Source organism: Vulpes lagopus, chromosome 8 (assembly GCF_018345385.1).
Source record: "Vulpes lagopus strain Blue_001 chromosome 8, ASM1834538v1, whole genome shotgun sequence".
In the NCBI taxonomy this organism is placed as follows: domain Eukaryota; kingdom Metazoa; phylum Chordata; class Mammalia; order Carnivora; family Canidae; genus Vulpes; species Vulpes lagopus.
In genome coordinates, this window is record NC_054831.1 from 117447898 (window position 1) to 117470463 (window position 22566).

A 22566-nucleotide genomic window follows, 5' to 3' on the forward strand; every position below is an offset into this window, starting at 1 on the left:
TTTCCTAATAACTGCTAATTTAACATATATTTAATGCCTACTGTCTACTGGGTTCTGCATGTACTCTCTCACTTATTCTTCTCAGTAAGCCTGTGGGAGTGAGTGCTGTTCTTACCTCTATGTGATGTGTGTGCACTTTGAGGTCTATACATCTAGGAACAGCAGAAGCAGAGGTGAGCCCAGCTGTGGCTCCACACCCCAGCCTCTCACTGCTGCACCATTGTGTTGACACTTTGCTGGGAGAGGGGAAAGACTCGAGGCACTCATGAGACAGAGGAGTCGACGAGCCATGGATCAGAAGAAAGAAGGAGAAAAAAGTCAAGGAGGCTTGGCTGGCATGGTGACAGACCTGAGTGGGGAGCACTGCTTCAGGTAAGACCGTTTTCTCTTTCCTCTTCCCTTTGCTTCCCTGCTGTGATTGCTGAAGCTCCAATGTACTGGATTCCCAAAACCCTAGGAACCACTCCTGTTCCAGAAGACCAGAGGAGCAAGTTATTAGGGGAGAGAGGTGTCTGTTTTCCCCACCAGTATGTTCTGGAACGGGTGGCAACAGGAGGGTGTCTATACTGGCTCCACTTTGCAGCCATTCCATTTGGACCGCAGTCCCACACAGCTAATGGCATTGCATGATTCATGATCCCAAGGGACTGCTGTCCTGCTGACATCTCTGGAACATGGCAGTTCTGTGTTCAGAGTCACGCAGGGCAATGTGATGATGAGCTTCTCTCACAGAAGACCCCTTTCAGGTGCTCAGTTGAGATGAGGAGCCCCCAGCAGAGAGTAGGGGTGAGTGGGAAGACAAGGTGTCAGATGGCAGGGGCAAGACCAGGTCCTGTGCAGGAAACCCTCAGGCTGAACAGATATACACTCTTAGGGTAAAATTGCCATGGAGCAAATCATTACATTGCAGGGGATCCCTTAGAGAAAGACTCTGGGGACAGAATTCTCTAAGCTTAGAGCTTAGGAGATCATTTTGCTTCCTGTTGAGTTGGTCTGCATTCTTCAACTAGGTAAGAAATGCTTCATTTTCTGCTGTTTTTCTTTCTGCCCTGGTGATGAGGAGACCCCTTGTTTTCGACGGGATGCTTTCCTCCGTCAGGGGTTTCTTAATAAAACTCTCACTCACCTCACCCAATCTCAGTGGTTTTGTTTAGCGTTAATGTGCTTGGACATGTCTCAAGTCTTTCCAAACTGCTTTGAGTCTATTCTGGGAAAGAAGTGAGTAAAGAAAAGGCTGCTTACATGGTAGGGGAGGGGAGGCTGCAGAGATAATTGGGGGAAGGAGGAAGATGAGGTGGGCCTGGGGTGGCTCCAACCATACTGGGCGGCATTCCAGGAGGACGTACTGCCCCTAGGGTGCTTGGGACAGCTACATTTGCTTGGAAACCGTGTTTTACAAATGAAGCATAAGGACAACAGAAAGGAAGTTTTTCCACTCAACCCAGAAAAGCCAGAGATTGAGGATGTGTACATAGAGCTGATAACCACTTTAAGCCACGTTTCCCACCTCTCCCAAACAAATGGCTTCAGTGCTTTGACCTTGAGTTGGGTGCCCCTTTGCTGTGGTGGGACCAAAAAGAAGGAAGTCTCTTCGGTTTTATCATCAGCTTTGTGTTCCATGGTGTGCCTGGTGATGTGGGCACGGGTTCTCTGGTGACAGAGATGACCTGTGGTTAGATCTAGACACTGACATAACTCACTGTGCCCCTTGGGAAGCTGCCTAACCTCCAAGCTTCAACGAACTCCTCTATAAAAGGAGGATCATAGCACCCATCTATGAGAGGCATGGTCCACACAAATTGAAAAATAGCCCAATAAGTGATGCTTTTTGCCTTTCAGAAGAAAGGCTCTTTCTTTATGGCTCTTTGCCAAGGAAAAGAAGGACCCTGCCATGGCTACCAGGTGCTTCAGACTGTGTATCTTTATCCCTGATCCCCAGTGCCACCTCCATCCCCCCAGGAATACTGCCCCAAACCAGAACAGGTTGTTCTTCACTGGAGTGTCTCCTGAGTGGCCAAGGGTAGGGGCGGGGGGGGGGTGGAAATCCAAGTTTCCTCCATATGGTTGCTGATATTACTCCAGGCTGGCAGGAAGCAGGCTGTCCTGATGTAGCAGCTTGTCGGGTCATGATGGACATGGCCCCCACAATGCCCAAAGGTCGTCGAGAGGAGGACATTCTGTGGTTGAAGATGGAAATGAGAGCTGCTGTTGAAATCACACCTTGGGCTGGCAGTACCTGCTCTTACTCCACAGACTGCTACGGTGATTGCCTGCAGGAACTGCCCTCCTGAAGGCCAGAATGGAAGGGAGCCCAGAAAAGCATGATGGGATGGGCTAGATTCGTGTGCGCTTGAGTTGGACATGACACCAAGCAGTTGCTGCATTAGTCTGAGAAAGTCGTTGGTGAGAATTTATTGGCTCATCCTTCAAAAACCTCTGAAAATTGCCCCATAATCAAGGAATGAGAGCAGTGCCTCTATCTTGGTGTGCCTGTCAGGATTCAAGTTCACGTACATCAGGGGCTTGAGGACATTGACAGTCCGGATGCTCAGTGTGTTTCCTAGTTGGCAGCTCTGGCTCAGGGATTCTACTTTGTTAGTGTACCCTTAGGAAATGACTAAGTATGTGCAGCATTTTTTATAACAGTAAGAATTGGAAACAACCTAAATTTCCAACAAAGGGGAGATAGTCTATGATGATTCATTCATGGAATCATATGTGATCATGAAACATCATTTTAAGACAAGAATTTCAAGATAAACTATTTAGTGAATAAACACAGATTACAAAACAATAGAGAATGAGTTCATTTTTTTTTTTTTGAAGTAAACTTTTTATTTTGGAATAATTTTAAGTTTACAGGAAAGTTCCAAAGATAGCACACAGACATTTCTGCATACACGTCACCCAGCTTCCTCTGCTGTTAACATAATCATGGTATTTACCAAAACTAAGATGAACATTGGGACATTACTCTGACTTTATTTGGTGTTTTTTACCAGTTCTCCCACTAGGGCCCTTTCTTCTGTTCCAGGATCCAACTCAATATGCCACATTGCATTTAGTCGTGGTTCTTTTTTGTTGTTAAGATTTTATTTATTTATTAGAGATCAAACACACAAGCAGGGAAAGTAGCGGGCGGGAAAGAGAGGGAGAAGAAGGCTTCCCCCAGAGCAGGGAACCTGACATGGGGCTCGATCCCAGGACCCCAGGTCATGACCTGAGCTGAAGGCATAGACTTAACTGACTGAGCCACCCAGGTGCCCTAGTTAGTTTTTTGTAAAGTGTACATACATAGAGGGGCACCTGGGTGGCTCAGTGGTTGAGTGTCTGCCTTTGGCTCAGGCATGATCCCAGGGTCTAGGATCAAGTCCTGCATCAAGCTCTGCAGGGAGCCTACTTCTCCTTCTACCTATGTCTCTGCCTTTCTCTCTGGGTCTCTCATGAATAAGTAAAATCTTAAAAAAAAAATGTATGTACATAGAAAAGCATCTGGAAGTTTATAGACAAAAATATTAACTGTGATCATGGTTGGAACCATGTAGTGGAACTGAGGAGATTTTCTTTTTTTTCTTTTCTTTCTTTTTTTTTTTTTTTTAAGTTTATTTATTTTAAGTCCTCTCTACCCCCAACGTGGGGCTGGAACTCACAACCCCGAGATCAAGAACTGCACTCTCCACTGACTGAGCTAGCCAGGTACCCCAGGAGACTTTTATTTTTAAATCATTTTTAAGTCTTCTAATTTTTCCTATGTGTAACATGTCACAGAATTAACAACAATGAATGCCTTCAAGCTAAACTGACTACTCCTAGTACAGCTGTGTTGTGTTGTGGATTACCTATTCATTTGTCCTTCTTTTTAGATGGAGCTCAGAAGGAAGGGCCACGTCTGCTTCGTCCCTCCTTTCCTATCTTACACCACAGGGTCAGGCATGGGAAGAAACACCAACATCTGGTTGAATGAAGGAGTGAAGTCAGAGGAGTTCATCGCTACCAACTCCCAGAGATTAACTAGTCCTAACACTCTTTCAGTTTGAGGAAATTCCAGTCTTATGCTTCCCCAGTTTGGTAAGCCCCAGCAGAAGTACAGGACCTGCTTTTAAAGCTTGGAGTCTCACTGCTGACTCTCACACCCATCACTGAATGAGTCGCTGTGGTCAGTTGACCAGGCCTTTTGATGGTGTCCAAAGAAAAGTCAGGGTTGTCCTACTTAAGGAGGGGGGGATGGATGCTGAGCAGGTTATATACATCAGAGCCAGCCCCGAAGGCAGGCATTTTAATCCCTGATTCTTTCCATCAGAGTGTAAACTCTTTAGGATGGAACCAGATCAGTCCCGTTCACCTAGCATAGTGCTTGGTGTAGAGCAAAGGCCTAATCAATATAAATGAGTAAGTAGATCTCTTGGTAAACAACACTGTTAACTAGGTAGTATTTGAATCAGGATGATTTTAGTTGCAAATAGTAGAAAATTGACTTAACAAGGAAGGAAATTTGTTGGCTCATGCAACTGAAAAATCTCGTGGAGCCTGTCAGTCAGGCATGGTTTGATCAGAACTCCGTTTCTCTGCTAGTCTCCTGGCTCTGCACCCTCTGCAGCATCCTCAGGCTGGCTTCTCTCATGACCTCAGAATGGCTGCAGCAGTTCCAGACCTCACACTTGTACTCCACACCGTCTGGAGCCACTAAGAAAATAGATGTGTGTCCTAGAATTCCCAGCAAGTCCTGAGATTCACTGTGGACTGATTAAGGTCACCTACCCACCTATGGATTAACCCTTAGGGACAGAGGAGGTTCAGTGGCTTAGCTCAGAGCATGTGTCTTACCCTTAGAATGGGGGTAAGAGGGAGTAGAATCAGCTTCCCTAAAGCCATGTAAATTCCCAATGGGAATTGAGACTCTGAAGAAGGGAGAGCAGTCTAGATCCTGGGGAGGTAACCAACAGGAATCCAACTCAACCTAATACACCGAATTGCACAGCACAGACAAGGGTCACAGGAATTAGGAGGAGGAGGCAATGAGTGAGGGCTGCAGCAGTCAGAAGGGTGGTTTCACAGAGGAGGAGGGAGACTAAGGCAGTGGGGGTAGGGGGTAGGTGGAGAGAAGGGAAGGGCGTCCCACGATGATGTGTTGAGCATTTCCCATGTGCCAGCCATCATGCCAAACACTCCATGTCCATCATCTCAATGAATCCTTACAGTGACCTGCAAGGTCAATATCCTTATCATGTCCATTTTACAGACAAACCCTGAGGTGTCCCAGTAAGCCATGATGCTAGTGAGTGAAGAGGGCCACAGGCACCCAGAAAGTCTGTGCACTACTGGAGTGGCCTGATCTCAGACATCATCAGAGGTTGTGAAAAATGGAAGCCAGCTTCCAGTCTCATCTCTATCTAGAATTCTTTCTCCACCCACCTGTCCAAACCCTATGTCTTCATGGCCCAGTTCAAGCAAGGCCTGAGCCTCGTAACACATTATAACAACTAACAGTATGGAACTGTGTATCTGTCTTCCTGCTAGACTTCTGTGAGGTCCTCACAAAAACTGCACCTCATCTTTGTATCTTAGGGCTTGACACGGTGAACTTCCCTTTACAGTTGCTATGGTGACCTCTTCTAAGGGCTGGAGGGACAGATAGACAGGATGTTAGGGCCCTCAGAGATTAACCTGGTCTAATCCTCTCGCTTTTTTTTAAGGGTTTGTTTATTTATTTGAGAGAACGAACACGACTGAGGGGAGGGGCAGAGGGAGAAGCAGACTCTCCACTGAGCAGGGAGCCCGACATGGGGCTTGATCCCAGGACCCTGAGATCATGACCTGAGCCGAAGGCAGACACTTAACCAACTGAGCTATTCAGGCACCCCAATCCTCTGACTTTATAGGAGGAGAAACTGAGGCACAGAGAGATTGGGACTTGCCCAAGAATGCAAATTGATCCTAGAACCCAGGAGTCTGGGCTCCAGAATGACAAGGCTAGAAGAAAACTATTCACTCTGGAGCCAGATTGAGCTCAAATTGCAGCTTCTCTGTGCCCTAGCTGTTGGCCCTGGGCAAGTCACTCAAACTCTAAGCTTCATTTCCTCATCCACGTGGTGGGGCTGTAGCATGCCTATCTCTAAGGGCCATTGTGAGAAATAAATGAGGCCCGATAGAGCTCTCAGCACAGAACCTGGCACATGGTGGCCCTATAGGAATTGAGGGGTTTTGTTATCAGAGTCGTAACCTGTGAGGCATCGAAATGCCAGCTCCACCCAGCAGGACCTTTGGGGTCCTATCCTCTTCTATACCCCCGTCCACACACCTCTTCAGAGAGACAAAAAGGAAGTCACTGTGACCTTGCAGGCCAGAGTCCCCCTCCCTTGGGGTGCTAGCTAGGGATAGCACCCTATGACTCCCTTTTAGGTCTAACACCCTATGACTCCCTTCTAGGTCTGACTCCCCTCCTGCTCCTCGGGTCCGAGGCCACCAAACCTGGGCTCTGTGCCTCCCTTGCTTTTGCTTCAGGCTGGCTTAGGTGTAGGGAAGCTGCAGACTCCAAGCCGGAGCCACAGGTCTCAGTGGCAACAACACAGCCCTTCACATGTTCCCAGGAGACCTGGAGAGCAGCGGGAGTGACAGCACTGGGCACATGCCCAGATTGCAAGGTCCTTGGGCTTGGGTGGAGGTGTGTAACCCTAGAAGGAGGCCCCTGTCCCACCCAAGATTATCCACTCTTCTCCTTTTGAGAGTCCCCACTGGGCCCCTACTCTCGTTCATACAAGCCCCTCAGTGATCCCCCCAGGTATAGAGGCACTGAGCCTGGAGTTCAGATCCTGGCCCTGCTTCTCCCCTGACTGGGAGACAGGGGACAAGCCACTTCCCTCCTGTGCCCTTCAGCTTCCTCTCTTGTACATTGAGGATGGTGATGCCTTTTTCAGAGTTAAATAGACTTCTGTATGTGAGAGTGTCCCATGCTAGGTCTTCACACAGCAGATGCTCCATGTATTTCTCTTCCCTTCTCTCTCAGTCATGAGAGTGCCAGTGGCAGGACAGGGCAATGCCAGTGGCAGGGAAATGGGGATCAGAACTGAGATGTGGTTCCTTTGAAAGTGTGCCAAGTTCCAACCTTAGCCATTCAAAGCCGTACCTTCCTTCCCCACCAGATGGACTCCCAGAACCAGGGCTCAGTCCTGCATCTGCCCCTTCTCATGTGATGAGCCTAGTTTTCTCCTCTGCAAAGTAGACACAGTAATACTTATCACATTTATCAATTCAAAAAATGTACTCTTGCCCACAATCTATGTAAATCAAACCATCTTGCTGTACATCTTAAACTGCCCAGGCAGGTTGGAGAAGGCTCAGAGAAAGGGACATCTGAACCACAGCTTGAAGGATGAGTGCGACTTTGCCAGGCAGCCACTGGGGAGACAGTTTTTGTGTCAAATAAACATGCTTTATAAATCGGGTTGCCTTTCCCTCCTAGGCTCCTGCCTGAGTACACAAGGCTCCTGTGAAAAACAAAAAATGCCCTAGAAATCCCTCCCCAGGCCAAGAGTTCCTAGAATAGGGCAGGGGAGGGTATTGCCCGGAGGGCAAAGTCTAAACTCACTAGCAGGCCACACAAAGGCCTGTCAAACTCCATTCCCCCTTTATAGTTTATGCTCTGGCAAAACAGAACCACTTCCAGGTCCCTAAAATCAACTCCACTGTTTCTCCTCCCTGGGTCTCCTACCTCTCCACACCCACCTGGTAACCCTCAGTTCATCTCCTGGAAGTGTGATTGTGCCCACACCTGACTCAAGCCACCTGACACTTTTCTATTTATAAACATACAGACTTGTCCTACCTCCCCAAATGACTGGGGCTCCTTCACTGCCAAAGAACCTCTGCTCCTCCTGACCCCCCAACCCCCCACCCCATGCCTAGCATAGGAACTGACCCAAACTTGCATCTCGATTGATGCTTGGAAGTCATCCACTTCTGCAAACGTTGAGCTTCTGCTCCGGCCTGCTGGTGCTGAGCCAGGCACAAAACACAAGAGGCACAGGACAGTCCAGGGAGAAACTCCCATGTTAACAGGTGATTGTGGTGTGGAGTGATATGGGGAGAACACAGGACAGAGCAACTACTTGAACTGGGCGCAGTGGGGAGGGCCTTCAGAGTCACCATCCCAACAAGGCCTTGAGAGTCAAGCAGGGACTTTCTGGGCGGCAAAAGCAGGAAATACTCTAGCTTGTACAAGGCAGCATGAAAAAGCGCAGCATGCTCCAGGGACAGCAAGTGTTTGATACAGCTGGAGTGTGGGAGGACTGGAAGGGGGCCTGTGAGATGAGGCCACAGAAGCAGCTGGGGGTGGGGGGAGGGGGCCTCAAAGGAGGAGCAGACTTGACCCTCCCACAGAGGAGTTTGGACACACATCTTAGAGCCCATTATTGGAGCTTCTCAAACAGAATGGCTGTCGTGGTCCATTGAGAGAGGGCATAGAGAGTCCAGGGAGGAAGATGCTCTATTAGTCCAGGAATCTGGGCCACTTGATAGCTTTCTCAGTGATGGCTCTTTAATTACCTTTTACATATTAACTGATTAAATTCTCCCACAGTCCTATTTTAAATATTGAAAAAACGAGACATAGAGAAGCTTACTTAACTTTGTAGGTGGGGGGAGCCTGGATGCACACCCTCGCTGGCACACTGCAGGGTATGTGCTTTTTAGTCACTGTGCCTCCTAGATTCTCCTTGTTATCGCAGCAATGATAATGATGCCATGCTTGAATGTTTGTTGAGTGCATATTACAGGGCTCTGCTCTGTGCATGTCAGACTGTTAGCTCTGTTTTAACAGGGAGGATACTGTCTGGCTGGAAGAGCCCATAGTCCAGTGTCCAGGCTTTGCTGTGTGTGTCCCAGCCACCCAGAGGGAAGTGGCCTGGCCACCTCCCCAAATTGCTGACAGTGACCTTTGGCAGGGACAGCCAGACAGAGCCTCGTGCTGCAGTTGGCTGACAGCCCGGCCAGAAGGGCTGAGCCAGTGCAGAGTGAGCAGCTGCAGGGCCTGGACCCCTGGGGCCTCCAGGCACCCTGGCTCGATGCTAGGACACTGCGCAAGGCTGCTACAGCCCAGAGCAGGAGACAAGCATCGGGACCCTGGGTTTGGGGACCTCAGTCATGGATATACTGTGGGACGTTGGGCAAATCCCTACCCCTGCGTGCGCCTCAGTTTCCCAGAGGGCAAATAAATAAGACTGCCCTTACCCTTGATTTTCTTACCACATCCTGCCTCTGATTCTGTGGATCCTGTGAAGTAATGTCTCCTGCCAAGAGACTGAGGCCCTAGGTTACCTAGGATCTCTCCCTGGTGCCAGTCCTTGTGCTGTGTCCTGCGGCCGCAGTGGGAAGCTGAGCCCATCCCTACCCCCAGGTGGTTCCCAGTCAGTTTGAGGCTGGGGACAGGAAACCAATCACGGCCCAGTGTGGTAGATCCTGAGTGTTGGAGGGAGAAGGAGACCCAATAGGCTATGGGGCCCCAAGGCGGGTGCCACCAACTATGCCTGTAGTGGCCTGCAGTGGCATGCTTCCCTACAGAAAGAGCGTGGAACAGAATGTGTCTCACACTTTCCAGGGAGAGGAGTGGGCAGTGCTGTTGAGGGGACAGTGTGCAAAGACCTGCTGGGAGAAAGGACCGAATCTGGGGAGGAAGAAGCACGCTCCACTTGGTGGCATATGCTAGGAGGGGAGTGGGTGTCAGTACAAGGAGAGGAGCCAAAGGGGCAGGCCAGGGGCAGCAAGACACTGAGTTGAGCCCCGGTTGCCAAGACACATCTGAAGGCTCCCAGGCTAGAAAGAGCAGGGCCCACTCGTAGGCCTCACAGGTATCTCAGCGTAACCTCATGCCTCTGGAATCTCAGCTTGCCCACACCACCTCTCTTCTCCCAATCCCAAAGCATCCTGCCTCCTGGAGTGCTCCCTACCCTGTAGTCTCAGAGTAAGACCACAGAGCAGCCCATTCACCCAGACACCTCACACTTGTGGGCCTCATCCTCTATTTCCCAGGTTCCTCCAGCAGCCCAGTGAGCAGCTGAACCCCAAGAACCTGCAGAAACAATGAAGACCTCCTGGGACAGGCCCCATGTGGACCTCTGGAGGACAGGTCAGACAGGATTCCTGCCTGGAGCCCACTGCCTGAGAGGACAGGCACTAAACATGTCGGCGTGCCAATGATGAATTAGTTATCATTGTTTGGGTTCTTTAGAAAAAATAGGTAGCTGGAGAACCTTCTAACAGGAAGTCAACCTCTCTGGGCAGACAGGAAAGGCATTACTGCTAAGCAAGTGATGTTGCAGTTCAAACTTGAGATGGGGAGCATCCTCCGCAAAGCAGCACCAGTGAAGAGTGTTCATGGACATCTGTCCAGAAGGGGGATCTGACTCCGTGGCCACCACCTCACAGTCTCTGCCCCACAGTAACTTTCCTACCATTCAAATGTCAACAGCAAAGAATGTCCGTATCTTTGATCTTACTGGATCCCCACTCAGAAGCAAACTGAAACTTAGGAGGTTTGAAGGACACTCACCCATGTCCACACAGCAAGTCAGAACCAGCATCAGAACCGCATCTCTGGGCTCTGAGCTACACGGTAAAATCATGGGGAAAAATCACCACTGTCTTTCCCAGCTTTGCCTTGAGTCAGGCCAACCCTGGGATGACAGACCCCCAAGGGACTTTCCTGGAAAATAACTTCCTGGAGGGACATGAGAATGACCCAAGAGATATTTTTGACTTGGGGACAGCCCCATGCGGAGACTGAGGGAGCCTAGGAACCCTATGCAGATTCCCCAGCCTTGCTGGCAACCCAGAGCTTGGAGCAGACACCGGGACTGTGGTTCTTTCTGCCCCTGAGTGTGCAAATGGCACTGCTTTTGAATGAAATGAAGCATGAGCCCCACATTAAGTCCATGGAGTCCTCTCCAGGGGATGTGGGCACCACCATCAGAAAGACCTATCTAGTAAAGGAAGCTCTAAGCCCTTTAGCACTGGGTCCTCAAGCCCTGAACTGGCATGGATCTCTCTTGGCCCCTTGGGAAGGGTCTCTGGGCTCTTATGGGGAAGATTTTTGAGTTCTGATGAAGAGTCTTTGGATACTCTGTCTCAGGGGGTAGGGATTCTCACAATAACAGATGAGTCGTGAGAAAGACGGGAACAGCTAGAGTATCTGAGTCAATCTGAGGGCACATATTTGCTGTGTCTGTGAAGGTCCTCAGTGCCTTTCATTCCCAGGGCACTCACCTCACCCCATGATTATTTTGTGCCCCCCACACTGGTCTTCCAACCACCATTTTATGGAGCTAAAGATGAAAGATGGAGAAATGAGGGCTGCCCAGGACCCCACAGAGAGGGACACATCTAGAATCAGATCCCCCCTCCCCCCATGTCCCATGGCTTCCATCTGCCCTTGCACCCTCTACTAGCCCAGGGCCCACCCTCCCCAACCCAACCTGGCTTTGCCATTCCAGCCGCTGCTGAACTGTAGGCCTCAGAAGCCAGACAAAAGCCCTGTCTGGGGATGAACTGGGTTGTTGTTGTTTTTTCTTTCTTTCTTTCTTTCTTTCTTTCTTTCTTTTTTAAGATTTATTTATTTATTCATGAGAGACACAGAGAGAGGTAGAGACATAGGCAGAGAGAGAAGCAGGCTCCTCACAGGGAGCCCAATGTAGGACTCCATCCTGGATCCTGGGGTCACACCCTAAGCCAAAGGCAGACATTCAGCCACTGAGCCACCCAGCCATCCCTTACTGGGGGGTTTTAATCCTGGCTCTGCCTCCTTCCCCTTGGTGCTGAGTTTAAGTGAAATCATGGATCTGAGAAAGTACTTCATAAACTGAAGAACACCAAAACAACACAAAGGGAAACCATCACTCTCTTAGGTACAGAGATGAGGAGCTCACAGTCTGGGGAGACAGACACACAGGCCTACAATCCCACCAAGGCCTGAACAGTGTGACAGCCAAAGGGTGTGCCAGGCACTGCAACACAACTCCTAATGGCGTCAGGGAAGGCTCTAAGAGGACACTGCAGAGCTAGACCCTCAGGGATGCATGAGAGTTTACCAAGCAGACGAAAGACAAGACTAGGCCTGTGTTTCACGGGAAGGGAACAGCTGCTGCAAAGCCATGGGGGCTGGAAAGGGAATGGTGTCTAGCTAGTGCATCCAGTCAGTGAGGGGGAAATGAGTCTTGGCAGGGCATGGTGGAGAAGAGCGTTGAAATGCTCACAAAGAAGATTCCGAGCTCTTTTCCATAAATAATGGGAATTCTAAAGGAGGGAGTGGTACTTGTGCAAGGAATTATGATTTCCATTTTTTTTTACAAATTTCAAAATACAGGCTCAGAGTGAGCCAGCAAACTGCCCAAAGCCTCTGTAAGCCCTTGTCAGTCCAAGCCTGTGTCCCTGTGAGCCAGTCAACTGATACAAGAAACTATTACAGTCTCACAGCTATAAAGTGGCCCGGCTGGGGTTGGAACCCAGGTCGGTCTGACTCACAAACTCTTCGCTGCAGCAGCCACTGGGCAGAGATCCGCAGGGCTCTCCTTTCCCAGCCTGGACTCCAGCCCCATGTCAGCTGGAGATAAGCCACCAGTCACCAGCCGGGTTAGGCTGTGGGCCAGTCAGATAGCCCAGCCGATCTTGGGAAGGAGCTAACCAGTAGCTTCTCTGCTTTAGTCAAAAGGCTTTACAGAGGCTTTACGCTGCCTGGGGAGGAGAGGTAAGGGAGAGGGGGTGGGGCTCAAGGAACTGCCTAGCAGGAGAGGGACCTCCTCCTCCTTAGTGGGCAGGGGGAGGGTGGGGAAAGGGAGGGCATCTAAGCAGCCCTGTCTCTGTCTCCCTCCTCCTCCTCCTCCTCCTCCTCCTCCTCCTCCTCCGGTTCCCTGGCTTGGAGAGGCGTTGCTTCCAAGACTGTTGGAACTGGAAAAGCCCCCACTCATCCTTTATTCGATTCAATTCCATTATGCAGATAGCAAAACAGAGGGCCAGAGGGGGAGAGAGCTTCACCATGGTCATTCAGTCAGTTCTCTCCACCCGTGTTTGCAGGTCTTACCATGTTCTACTGTGTAGGGGCTTAAAACGTAAAGAGATTGAATAAGCAAGTCCACGTGACTCCCCACTGGCCTGGAGCCCCTAAGGATAAAGACTGACCCACCTTTGTGCCTCCAGTGTCAGCATAGGGCCCAGCCGAGCAAAGGTGTGTGGCTATTCAGTAAAGGCCCCTGGGGTCCTTGAGAGACACAGGAGCTGGACTCCCAGAAAACAGAAGCTTCATGACTGTGGGCTAGTATAAATGTGGATAGTGAGGAAAAGGAGTTGAGGATAATATACCCCGGGTTTCAGGCTCCAGCTCCTGGGTATGTGGGGATAGCCTTCTCTAATTTCAAAAATAGTTGGAGGAAGAGCAGATCTTGATGACAAGTACAGTTGGGACCCTGAAACCACAAATAAAGGGGAGGAAGGTTTGTTTGAGGAAGTTACTGGTGTATCCTGGAGAGTGAGGAGAATCAGATATGAGTGGGAGAAGGTTTTGAATGGAGGCCGAGGTTGGTCCTTGATCCCATTTGGGCCAGTGGAGAGCCACAGCAGATCTTTCATAACTTCAGGGGGATGGATTCCGAAGGTCACTTCTAAGCCAGAACCATGGGAACAGCACACCCCAGATTCATCAGGAAGTGGGGGGAGATGAAGCTCGGCTGTGCCTATATCAGGGTTCACTTTCTTCCTGTTCACCCCATTTGAACTCAGTAACCCTAAGAGTAGGGAGGAGTAAGATGTCCATTGGGCAGAGGGAAAAACTAAAACTTTTCTAAGATGGGGTGGGGGGCGGTGAAGTGGCTTGCCCAAGGTCATAGCTAGGAAGCCCAATCACAGAACTTAAGACCTTTGGACCCATCCCCCTCCTGTTTTACAGAAAAGGAACGACAGGCCCTAAAGGGAATGTCCCCATTTTGCCAATGAGGAAGGAGAAACACAGGAAGTTTGGGTCTTTCCCAAGTCATTCAGTGAAGAGTGATCAATCATTCTGGGTGTCTTTTCATCTGTCCCCAGCCCCAGAGCTTACAAAATACTTGTCTTGGCCATAGGATCCTGGGTTCAAGATTACGCCACTCCAGAGCTAGATACAACTCTCTCACTCAGTACTGAGATCCAGAGAGGGGAAACGAGCTCCCATGAGCTAACTCCCAAGTCTATTTCCTAGGGCCGTTCTATGGAGGAGCAGATGAGAGGCTTGGCGGGTCACCACCTCCGGGTGACCTGGAAAACTGCCCGAGGAGAGGAAGGTTCTGAGGTTCCAGTGGCAGGCCTGAGGCTCCTCAAGCTGAGGCCTGCTGCTGCCCTGTGAAGTACTTGGTGAACACCAGGTACTTTCTGACCTCGGTGGCTGCCCGAAGGTTCACCACCACAACACGCTGGGAGCGGGGAGCTTTCCACCCGGATCCTTCGGATCCTTCGTGGCTGAGTTGCTCTATCATCCAGTCTCAACACAACCATTTCCTTCTCTAAAAAACTGCCTTCCCCGCAGGCCTGAGGCCCTTAGGCGCTCGGCACAGAGGACCCAGCCCAGCCTCTGCAGCTGCAGCACACCAGCCCAGAAGGTACCAGGAGCCCCTCTTCCGCTCCCCTGCCACACGGGCCCGCGGCGTGGGGCGCGGGCCTCCGACAGTGAGAGTAACCCGCGCGACAGCCCCCTGGATCCCCGCAGCCAGCCTGCGGGCGTGGGGGCAGCAATAGGGCCGGCAGGCCGGTTTACGGATAAGGAAACCCGGGGCAGGGAGGGAGCTGGGGTGAGGCGGCTTTTCCTTCTGACTCAGCTCCCTGCCACTCCTAAAGGTCTACTCAACGCTGTCAGGTATCAGCTTTCGCTTTTGCTTTCGGAGGTTTCTTGGAGGTTGCCCAGGAGAGTTCAGACTTAATCACGCCGAAGCGGGAAGGGTTCCTCGGGATAGGGGGACATTGGAGCGGGGACCGAGACCGGTGCCAACGAAGGTCACACAGCAAGTGAACTAACAATTGGCTGGGGTCAGACTCGGCCCGGCTGCAGCGCCCCACCCCGGAGGCCTCAGTCTCCAGACTGCGGCCTCTCCAGAGCGCACGCCCAGGGCGCGGCGGCCGACGGCGGGGGTTTGGCTGTGCGGGTGCTGGATTCCGGCCCCGCCCCCCGCAGCGGGCCCCGCCTCCGGCACGCCGTCCGCACCCCGGGCCTCCGGAGGCCCCGCCCGACACGCCCACCGGGGCGGAGCTTCCGCCGTGGAGCCCCGCCCCCCACCTGACGAGCCGCGGGGGCCGAGGGTTCGCTCCCCGCGCCCGAAAAGAGCGCTGGGTGGGAGGGCGACGCCTGGCGCTGCCGACCCATTCGCGTGCTCGTGCATTCACGCCTTCAGTCTCCCCGATGTTTATTCATCCAGTCCTTAACATATCCTTATCCAGCCCCATTTGGTGCACTCTGACAGCCGCTCTGGGCCCCGCCTCCTGCCAGAAATGAACACGGTGGACATGGTCGTTCTCTCGCAGGAGCTTAAGATTGTAGGAGGCACAGCAGCGTGTGTCTGATGCTATAACAGAAAGACGGACACAGGACCGCAGCAAGAGGAAGGGAGCGGGAGGTGTGGGAGCTGCCAGGGAACACTAGAAAGAAGAGCGGCATCTGACCTGGATCTGGAAGGGAACAGCAGCAGGCCAGGTGAACGGTTAATAATAGTAACAACCCCAGTATAAGCGCTTCACAGACTCTTATTGTGTGTTTTATTTCCATTCATTTTCATGTTGACTGGAAGCCTGGGGAGTAGATACTATCACCTCCATTTTACAGATGAGGAAACCGAGGCTCCAAGAGATTTAATAAATTGTCCAAAGTAACACAACCAATAAATAGGGGAGCCAGAATTTGAACCAGGTCTATCTCCAAATCCAGTACTAAGTTTAGACCTAAATTTAAACTTAAAAATTTTTTTTAAATTTTACATTCAATTTAGTTAACACATACTGTATTATTAGTTTCAGGGGTAGAATTTGGTGATTCGTCAGTTGCATACAACACCCAATGCTCATTCCATCAAGTGCTCTGCTTAATGCCCACTACCCAGTTACCCTAGCCCCACACCCACCTCCCCTCCACAACCCTCAGTTCCTTTCCTATAGTTGAGAGTCTCTAATGGTTTGCCTCCCTCTCTGATTTCGTCTTATTCTATCTTCCCTTCCCTTCCCCATGTTCATCTGTTTTGCTTCTTAAATTCCACATATGAGGGAAATCATATGATATTTGTGCTTCTCTGACTGACTTATTTCGATTAGCATAATACACTCTTGATCAATCCACATTGCTGCAAATGGCAAGATTTCATTCTTTTTGATGACTAATATCCCATTGTGTATATATATATGTGTGTGTGTATGTATATGTATATATATATCACATCTTCTTTATCCATTCACCTGTTGACTGACAGCTGGGCTCTTTCCATATTTGGGCTACTGTGGACATTGCAGCTATAAACATTGGGGTGCATGTATCCCTTTGATTTTATCCTTCGGATAAATGCCTCATCGAGTAATTGCTGGGTCACAGGGTAGTTCTATTTTTAACTTTTTGAGAAACCTCCATACTCTTTTCCAGAGTGGCTGCACCAGTTTGCATTCTCTAGACCTAAATTCAAGTTTAAATGTACCAGATGTAAACTATAAAGTCCTGGAGGCTATACCCCAAATATTAGCAATGGTAGTCTATCAGAGATGAGTTTATATTGTTATGCACTGACATACATTTGAACTGTAGATGGGACCAGAGATATCTGTATATGCTAGAACTCACAATTATCCCTATGTACATTAGAGGTTTTTTTAAGAGTTTATTATTAATTTAATTATTTGAGAGGGAGAGAGAGGGAGAGAGAGAGCAAGCAGGGCACGGGTCAGAGGGAAAGAGAAAATTTGCAGCAGACTGTGCACTGAGCACAGAACCCCATGCAGGACTCAACCCCACCACCCTAAGATCACCACCCCAGCCGAAACCAAGAGTCACAATCAAGAGTTGGACACAGTCAACTGAGCCACCCAGGTGCCCTCCACCCCATGTACATTAGTTTTGTTTTCTCCTATTCCTTTTCTTTCTCCAGAAATGAAAGCTACTTAAATGGGGGGAGTTTTATTTTTGATTACAACAAATATAGGACCATTTTTGAAAATTAAATGTGACCATTTAAAAGTGACCATTACTAATGATTTGTTTTCCTCTTTCGGTTCCCTAAATTACTACACCAAGAATGTATTACTCTTGTAATTTGAAAGTAAATGTTATTTTTAAGAAATGACTTGTACATGACAAGGACTGGGGTGACCCAAGACACCAGAGCTCAGGCAGTTCCTGAGAAAAAGGCCCTGGGGGTTTTGGTCAACCTCAGAGCAGAGTGAGTCAGCAGGGTGAAGTAGCTGCCAAAGCCAGACAGACAAAGCCAGGAGAGAGAGAAACATAGGTCCCAGATTAGAAAAGGAAACGTCCCCTGTGCCTCAGGGCTGGTCAGCTCTCCTCTGAGGCTCAGACATGCTGGAGAGCCCTAAGTGCAGCTGAGGTTCCTTGGAGAAGAGACAGCTAGGGGGAGGTCTTTGCAGTGCTTGCACAGTTGGCATGCAGGTATGGGCGGGGGTTTGACCAGGGGGCTTAACCTGTCTGGAGAACTGGAGAGCAAGGAGAGGTGGGAAGACCACTTCATTAAATGACTGCTGTGTGGGTGTAAGGGTGCAGTAGGAGACCTCCCTAACACATACAGTGTTAGTAGAATATGAAAAGGGAGAGATATATACCCAGCTTAACATCTCAAAGAGGGGAACCCTGGGTGGCTCTGCGGTTTAACACCTGCCCTTGGCCCAGGGCACGATCCTGGAGCCCCCCCCCCATCGTGTCCCGAGTCTCCCGGCTTGGAGCCTGCTTCTCCCTCTGCCTGTGTCTCTGCCTCTCGCTCTCTATGTCTATGATGAGTAAATAAAATCTTAAAAAAAAAAAATCTCAGAGAGAATGTGCTAGAACTATCAATAGTATACATTGGCGATAACAATAATGAGAACCATTTGTTGAGTGCTTATTGTGCATCAGGCTCCTTAGGCCTAGCATATTATATGTAATACATATTATATTTATTATGCTAAGTGTATACATAACATATGGTATGTTGTACAATATATAATTATATATATAGGTATATATGTAAGGAAGGCATAAAGGCATATATATATATGTGTATATATATATATATATATATATATATATATATATATATATATATAAGTGGCTTTCAAGCTTGAGCTACGCTAGAATCTTCTGGAAGGATTATTGCCACATAGATTGCTGGGCCCCATCCCAAGAGTCTCTGATTCAATATGTCAGGGGTGGGGCCAACTCACAGGTAATGTTAATGGAGCTGGTCTGGGAACCACACTTCAAAACCACAATACACATCATCTTATTTATTTGTAATAACTACCTTACGACGGAGGTTCTGTTATTGTCCCCATTTTACAGATCAAAAACCAAAACAATACATATCATCTGAGGCTCCTCCCAGGGGTAAAATTATTGTTTGCAGCTAGTAAGTGAGAGAGCCTAGGTTTGAATTCAGGTCTTCCGACTCCAAAGTTCACGTTTAGCCAAGACAATCAGTTCTATTGCTTGATTAATTGGTAAATAGAAATGAAGATTCTATTGTTTGGTAACAAATTTGTAAATTGTTTCTTCAAGATCTAAAATAAGAACAAAGATTTTGATGCCTGGAAGAGGCTGGGGCAGGAGTTACCAGTATTCCAGGGGCAGAGCAACAGCAGTGTTTTGGGGGATGTGGGGGGGATGCCACGTTGGAGGGACTCTGGGTTATATCACACCCAGAATTTCTCAGTCCTTGCAGCTCCAGGTTCTCATCTTGTGGGTCTCTGCTGGGGCATTAGTTCTTCCCTTTCTTATGATGCAAGTCACCAAACGTGTATTGAGTATCTTGCTCAATGGGACAAGGTAGGCTGAATAATGGCCACCTAAAGATACCAGGTCCTAATTCTCAGAACCTATGAACATGACCTTATATGGCAAAATGATTTTGCAGATGTGATTAAATTAAGGATCTTAAAAATAGGGAAGACCATCTTGGATTATGAGGGTGGGGACAATGTAATCACAGGGTCCTTATGAGAGAGAAGGCAATGTGTGAAGGCAGAAACTCAGAGAGAGATCTCAAGATGCTGTGCTGCTGGCTTAGACGATGGAGGAAGGGCTGCAAGCCAAGGAATGTAGCTCTAGAAGATAAAAAGACAAGGAAAAAAAAAAAAAAAGACAAGGAAAGAAGATTCTTCCCTAAAGTCTCCAGAAGAAATGCAAGCCCTGCCAACACCTTGATTTTCGCCCCTGTAAGTCCCATTTTGGACTTCTGACCTCCAACTCTAAGAGGATAATTTATCATTGTTTTAAGCCACTAGGTTTTTGATAATTTGTTACAGAAGCAATGGAAATTGATACAAATATAACTGCCCCAAATAGAAAACTGCATCTGGTTTTCACATAAGCCTGTGAGCAAATAAATATATGGGCATTCACACTCATACTGATTCTGGCCTTATATATGCAGGAGAGCAAGTACAAATAGATGTTTAAGTGCCTTCCAGCCATGAGGAGTGAGAGCATCCATAGCCACCTAGATCCACACAGACCACGGCTGATATTATTTCCACAAGTAAGCAAAATGTGATTCATTTCCCCTTAAACACTTACTGGGTACCTGTTCTGTGCCCAGCATGGTGCTGGATATGGATACAGAAAGATGAGCCAAACAGATCCTCATGGGGCTTCTGGTCTAGGGGTGAGAGAGGGGGACAGAAAGAAATTCAATATTCTCGTATGGTGAGGATTGTCTCTAGAGTAGGGTCACCTCTAAAGTCAGCCCTCAGGTAAAAAGGGCATATCATTCAAAATTACATTTGAAAGTCCTTAAATTACCTGTAATGCACAATAAATCTTTAGCATGCATGGGTCTGAGACCTGGGCTGAAGGAGATAACCAAAGGAAAAGTTGTCTCGAGATATTGGGTCCTTAACACTGCTCTGACCTTAAGAAATAGACCCCTCCATCTTTAGGGATGAATTGAGAATGAATAGAGAATTCAGGGATGCTCCTGGAAGCTGCAGGGGTGATTCCAATCTGTTTTTATATTAAATAATCATTGTCTTAGTGAGTGTTAAAAGATTGGGTTGCTTTTGTAAGGATAATATCAAATTCAAAAAAACAACCAAAAAAACCCAAATTCTAGAGGTCCTCCTGCAGGTCACTGTTTGGAAGGTGAATTATGAAGTTGGTGTTCATTAAATGTGTCTCTGCTGTGAGTCCACAGGGCATTCTATGATCAGTGCTATTATGGAAAAGAGCTAGACTCATGAGACTCTATGATTGGGGGACCGCGGGGGCTCGCAGAGGCCTTCCCTAGAGAATGTTACATTGAACCAACACCTGAAGGACAGGTGGGCATTAACCAGCCAAAGCATCTGAGAGGGAGAATATTCTGGGCACAGAAATCTCCTCAGCAAGTGTTTAGAGATGATGCCTTCTCTGTAGGCCCCAGAAAGTGACACCCACAGCCCCCTTGCTGCCTAGAGGAGCCTTAGAACTCCAGCCCTAACTCTGAGACCTCTAGGACATCCTTGTCTGCGAACCTGAGGCACTGTTCCACTTCCTAGGAAATGCTGGGGATTTCTTAAGACAGGATTTCTTTCTTTTCTTTTCTTTTCTTTTCTTTTCTTTTCTTTTCTTTTCTTTTCTTTTCTTTTCTTTTCTTTTCTTTTCTTCTTTTTTAACAATTTTATTGACTTATTCATGAGAGACACAGAGAGAGGCAGAGACACAGGCAGAGAGAGGAGAAGCAAGCTCCCTGCAAGGATTCCAGTGTAGGACTTGATCCTGGGGCTCTGGGATCACGCCCTGAGCTGAAGGCAGATGTTCAACCACTGAACCACCCAGGCATCCCAAGACAGGATTTCTTGTTTGTGCCTGGACACTTTCTGTTTTCTGGAATGGTGTGGTGAAGCTTTGCAGAGAGTGGTCCTAGATTCAGCTCTGATACTGGCTTGATATGGTGACTCTGAGGCAGTCACTTCTCTCAGGGCCTTGATTTGTCCATCTGGAAAGTGGGGGCTGGGGGCAGGCTGACTCCTTCCAGCTCTGGCACAGACCCTCTGGATCTGTGGAGGAATAGCACCCTATATTGGCTTGACCCCCCAGACTGTGACACTAGCTCTGAGTGTGAGCCCTGACTGTCATTTCCTGGGGCCTTGGGCAAGTCATTTCACCTCTCTGAAGCTCCATTTCTTCACCTGAAACACAGGCCCATGTTCCCATCCCTCTGGATTGTATGAGGATTAAATGAGATCATGGACACAAAGCACATGTTGCTGGGCCAAGCCCAGCAAATGCAACCCATGCCATTTTTTTGTAGTGGTTGTGAAATGAAATGGAACGTGTTAACTCTGCTGATTGCTGCACAACACACCATGCTCAGAGGTTACCATCAGTGCAATCTCTGCAAACAGCGTCAGAAGGTCCTCTGATGGGTGTTCAGGGAAACACTCAGAACTGGGTAGCTTCATTTTGGCAGGAACTCAGAAAACTCTCCATGCCAGGTAGGAGGTAGCTGCACTAACTCTGCCTAACTTGCAAGTCCAAAGATGGTTCCCAGACTGAGCTGCAAGAGTGGGTCTAAGATGGAGCCTATGTGGTCTGAATTAGCTTGGGGTGAGAAAGGCAATGTCCCTTGCCCTCAGCCAGTAACTAGGGCCAGGGCAGGCTAGCACAGGACAGACAGAAGGAGAACCAAGGCTGCTCTCACCCATGACTGGCCTGTGAGGCTCTGGCCCTGCCCTACCATCACTCTGATTCCAACCATCTCGTGTCTACTCATGTTGTGGCTTACACACTCTGACTACTCTTTAAACAAGAGGTGGGAGACTGAGTCCCAGAAAGGGGCAGGGACTTGCCCAAGATTACATTGCAAATCAGAACCAGAATCAGGGTCTCCTGGAATTCGATCCAAGAATCTCTAACAGCATCAGGGCAGCCTCCTTGACTCTGTCAAGTGAGTGAGTAGTCGGTTGTTGCCTGGCAACCGCAGCAGCCCCAGATGTTTCTCATCTCCACATTTCCACAGTAATCAGGCCACCCAGTGACAGTTGGGCTCAGACCTCAGAGCAAAAATATCTCTGGCTTACAGGGCAAAGGGGAGTGAAGAGGGCTCCTCCTGATGAAGTATTGACCTAGGGAAGGAACAGTCAGTTCCCCTCCAGGTCTGGAGCTCCTCCCAGGCAGCCAAGACCTGTCTATCTTTCTGGCTTGGGGACAAACTCCCATGATTTCTTCTATCTAGGCAGAACTGAGCTGTGGGCTGTCTTTGCAGACAGCAGCAAGTGATGGAGGAGAAAATCCTGCCAGAGCAATGCAGAGAGAGAGCAATGTGGAGTTGCACATGAGCTCGAACCCTGGCTCTGCCACTGATTGGCTATGTGACCTTAGTCAGGTCCCTTCATCTCTCT